Below are 4,932 nucleotides of genomic sequence, written 5' to 3'. Positions count from 1 at the left end.
GAAGGAAAGAAGGAAAGAAGGAAAGAAGGAAAGAAGGAAAGAAGGAAAGAAGGAAAGAAGGAAAGAAGGAAAGAAGGAAAGAAGGAAAGAAGGAAGGGAAAAAGGGTTAAATAACAATACCTTTTTATTTTTATTTTTAACTCACTATGTAGCCCAGGCTAACCTAGAACTCACTTCGATCCTCCTGCCTCAGCCTACCAAGTGCTGGGATGTGCACCACACTCAGCTTTTCAATAGCTGTATTTTAAAATATCATGTACTTCAAATTTATTGCAGATAGCAATTTTCAACCACAAATATTGTTCTGTATTAAATACATTTTTAGATAATACCAAGAAAATTCAGTTCATTAGGAAAAAGAAGTTCCTCCTACCATTTCTACATCACAAGACAATAAAGTTGAGCCACTGTAATTTTGAACCCAGCCTAAAAGCCAGTTATATTCATACAGCAATACTTCAAATAGATCTCACTCATTACTTGGCCAGTAACTCAGAAAGTAATTGTATAAACAGTAAAATATCTCACAGAACACAAGTACTGAAAATTTGTTCTAACACGTAACAAGAAATAACCTGTTTGAAATCAACTTGAATATCTGAGGTAGACACGTGTTCAAACAGATTTAAATTTAACAAATAATTCAGCAACTAGAAATATCTTTTTAAAAAACTGCATAACAATATTCCTTGAGCATGCCTGTAATCCCAGCACTCAGGAGGCTGAGGCAGGAGGATTGTTGTGAGTTCAAGACCAGCCTGAGCTACAAAGTGAGCTCAAGGCCAGCCTGAACTGCAAAGTGAGACCCTGTCTCAAAAAGACAATAATAATAATAATGATAATAATATTCCTGAGCAGTCTTCATAGGTCATCAAAGTTCTGTTGGTCTGACACATTTTAAATACAGTATGGTAGTACACACATATGTTCCAGCAGTAAACTCCAGAAAAGTAGAGCTGTTAGGACTTACGTAATGCACCTTTAAAAATAAAACAAGTTTCTGTAAGAGATTAGTGCAGTAAAAAATGAGCACAGTCTTAGAAATTAAGATGCCAGTTTAAGAAATTACAATTTCCCTAAGATCACTAAGGTATGTACTGAGGGGAGGAATTTCTCCTAATTTATTAAGTTGTTTTTGTCTCTACCTTCTCGTTTTTTAGATCCAAGAAGTCCAAAGCTTGCTGTGGCATATACATGGCAAAAATTCTCTGCCTGGAAGCTGTGAGGAAGCCAGACAAGTCAAAATTACAGGAGAATTATCAGAGTCCTATAAAGTTGAAGACAAATAGAGACCTGTAAAGGCTCTAAGTTTAAAACAGGGATCAAAGAGATCCTTTAATTTACACTGACAAAAGCCAAGTGTGATCAAAATGTAGTCTCTAAAACTAAAATTTACTCTTCAATTACATTATGGTTTTCTACAAATCCATTTAAACAGATAAACAAGTAATCCTTCAAACTCAGCTAGTCTAAGAACAAAGACCATTTGACGAGTTTTCCCTCAAGGGACCAAATGTTTCAAAACTCCCGGCAAACAAAAATTATACATAACCTTTTAGTAAATTTCACTCCACAATGCTAACGTAAAACATGTATAGGCAATTATTTTTTAAAAATTTATAGCCACGTTATTTGTAAGATAAAACCGGGTACAGTAGCTTTTTTTTAAATCTCATTTTATAGAAATCAAAACATCAAAATGAACAATAAAAACAAACCCAAAGCAACGAAGTAAGCCAGTATGAAGAAAACTGGTAAAAAGGAAGCTTTTCTCACCATTTCTAACCTATTTTTTGTGTGAAGCTAAATCCAAATACTTTGTGTCTAGATCTGACTAAGGTCACTATCAAGAAAACTACAGGCACAGACAGTTTCCCTCCTATGGCTAAATAAATGAAAATTATAAGACTACACTGATCTTACATTAGAGTGTTTCAAAAAGCAACCTGCTTCTGTACCACAGATTTTAACCATGCGGCCTGTAGAATAAATGCACAACAGTTACACATCAGTGAAGGATCTATGCTCATCTACTTAAGAGCACAGCATGAGTACTGACCCCAGATTCCTATATAAACTCTCCCACCGCCCACCAACATTTCACTGCATAATAAAATATGCCAACATTTCTGAGTGAGGTTGTATGCTCACTCTTTAAGGATGCGGCTCACTAGAATGGAGAAAATGCCTAAGCCAGTTATTTCTACAATAATTTTGTAGAACAGAATCTTATCAACTAGTTCATATTATTTATCATATAAATTCTGCTCTAAATATTTACAATGGAATAGGAGAATCATGACAGGGTGTGTGTTGTCCAACCTTATAAATACCACTGGATTGACAGGCACTCATCTTTCAGTTGTTCCACAATCAGAAGGGTCATTAATGGTATTTAATGACCCACTCATATCTCATCGCTTAGTACATCCCAAAAAAGACGGGCCTCCCACTATGGAAATGAATTCTAATTATTCCACTTTTGAAAATACAGTTACATGACACCTGATACCATTTAACTTTCAGTCTGTCTATAAGATTCAGAAAAAAAAAAACCAAATTCAAGACCCTATTATGGTAATGCTTTTATTTAAGGTCTATTAAAACACACTAAATTCCACAATCCCATAATAGGTAAATGGGCATGTTAGGAGTGGGGGTGGGGATCAAGAACCAAAGCCTTACTTTTTACTTACATAATGATGATAGTATGCCATGAGACAAATTTAAAGGCAGGGAAACGTACAGCTTCACTTTACCAGATACATAATCAACTTTGAATTTCTTAAGGAAAGCTTTAAACACACGGGAAAAACAGATGCAAAATATATTGGGATGGGCAGCATCTTTACAGTCAGTGAAGTAACAGGTCTAGGCTCATTTGTATAGCTCCCTAAAATTTACAGGAAAACAATACAAAAACCAAAATTGGTCGAGAGTTGGATGGGAAATGTTTCACACTGGGTTAAAATACCCAATCCTATAAAACAGGTTACACTTACGCTCTTACACTCCTTTAAAATCTGTACTGACATACTGAACAAATGATGGCTCAATTAAACGCAACACAAACTATTGGTACCTTAAGTAATTTTTTCTTAATGTTTAAGAGCATCCATCCTGACCACTGTTTTTATTTTTTTTTTAAAGTGTTTTCGTTTTATTAGCCTCTCAGGGAAAATAAAATTAATCAACTACAACATAATATTGTAATTTGCAGTAAAATGAGCACATTTTTGTAAATGGCGCGAGGAAAGGGGAGGAAAAAAGCCTCGTCTTTTCATGTAAACATAATAAGCCTGTAATATGCTGCAGACAAACGCACTGCATGGGGTGTGGAGGACCCGAGCTGATTAGATTACCACAACATCAGCCTGGGGCCGCCATTTTTAGAATCTGTAAAGGACAAAAGAGGGAAATTACAGTTTTTACTCCCATCTCAGAAATTAAAGGAGAAAAAGGGCCGCTGTCCAATTAGCTAGGGATGTCTTCAGCCTAGAGTTGGAGGCGCTTCACTCGATGCTCTCCAAGGTCTCCAGAACTCCAAGCCCTTCCCTCATTCACCGCTCTAGAAGGTGAATAAAGCAGGCGGCGCCGGGTTTACTCCGGGGCTAGCTGTGGCGACTCGCTCGCACTGCACACCGTCTCGCTCCGGAGCGAGCCGGCCGGACGCAAGCGCGCAACTGCGGCCAATGGCAGCGAGCGCTCCGGACGGCTTTCTCTGCCTCCTCTGCGGCGCAGCACAGGGAACCGTTTGTTTCTCATCTGTGTCTGCTGCCACAGTGTCTGTGCCAGTCCTCTGGTCCAAACAAGCTTTTCTGCAGCGAGCCACACTGTGGTTCTGGGGCTCTCCGACAGCGCGGCCGGGGCAGTGGGGGGGGAGGCTGCGAAGGCTGGGCGCTGGGGTGACCACCTCGGGGCCGGCTCGCCCTCTCCGGGAGAGGACGGGGAGCCGTCTGCGCCCCCACAAAGAGAGATGCCCGGGCCGTCCTTCTGCCCCACTTCGTATTTGCGAGGACTTTATGTCAGGCACTGCCAATCGGGAAACGGGAGAAGGAGAAAACGGGGCCTGTCCGGCTTTTCAGCACCTGAGCCAGACGCAGCTGAGAAAGGGGGGCGCTGGCATCTCCGGGCCTCGGGGACACGCGCCCCGCCGCCAGCCCCGCGCCCCCTCCTCACCGCGGCCCGGGAGGCGGGCGCCCTCCCCAACCCCCGCCGGCAGGGGTTGAACTGCCAGTTCCCCCTTCCACCACCCCAAAACCCGCCATAATGCTCCGCGTCCGGGACAGGCGTGGGACAGGGCAGCCCGATGGACGCGAGCACCGTCCGGGCCGGGCGCGGACGCCCCGGGTCGCGTCCTCCCGCCCGCGAGGGGTAACGACGCGGCGCCCCCTCCCCGAACCCCGCCACCGCCGACTCCCACGGGCGCGACACGCACTGACCTGGGGTGTTCACACACCAGACGCCCGGACCCCGTTATCTGCTCGGCCCCCCAGGAGCGTCTCGGCACCTCGGCGGCCCGGCGACCCCCCCGACAGCAGTCACTGCGGACGCGGGACCGGTTCCACACACCCCCTCCCCAAACAGCAGCGCGCAGCCTCTTCGCCCGGAGCCGGGGTCGGGGAGGGCGCGCCCAGGCGGTCCACGGGAAAGCGGAGGCGACGGCGAGGCTGCTCCGAGTGTCTGTGCCCCCTCGGTGGCCGCTCCCCGACTCCGGCTCGGTCTCCGACTCGGCCCCCTGCGCCCGCTCAGTGTCACTGCTTCTCGCTCTGGGAAAATGGCGGCGACGACGGCGGCGGCCGCGGCGGCGGCGGCAAGTGCACGGGGCCCGCCCGCCCCGCTCCGCAGGGGCAGGGGGGAGGGGACGAAGTCGCTCGCCGCCATTTTGCTTGTGGGCTGCCGCCCGCCGTTGCCACTCCGCCGAGGCGCGAA

General features: G+C 45.8%; 1 protein-coding gene across 1 annotated transcript in view; it reads right to left on the bottom strand.

The window, feature by feature from the left end:
- The window catches only part of Kmt2e (lysine (K)-specific methyltransferase 2E), a 93,435-nt gene extending 88,908 nt beyond the window's left edge, over positions 1–4,527 (bottom strand). The window contains exon 1 of the mRNA XM_005377563.2: positions 4,443–4,527. The gene's annotated coding sequence lies outside the window, so the exon portion shown is untranslated. The remainder of the gene's footprint in view (positions 1–4,442) is intronic.
- Positions 4,528–4,932: the final 405 nt, after the last annotated feature.

This window comes from Chinchilla lanigera, unplaced genomic scaffold (assembly GCF_000276665.1).
Source record: "Chinchilla lanigera isolate Chin_1 unplaced genomic scaffold, ChiLan1.0 scaffold00009, whole genome shotgun sequence".
NCBI lineage: Eukaryota > Metazoa > Chordata > Mammalia > Rodentia > Chinchillidae > Chinchilla > Chinchilla lanigera.
The sequence above is the reverse complement of the archived record's forward strand: the minus strand, read 5'-3'. Positions and strand labels throughout refer to the sequence as shown.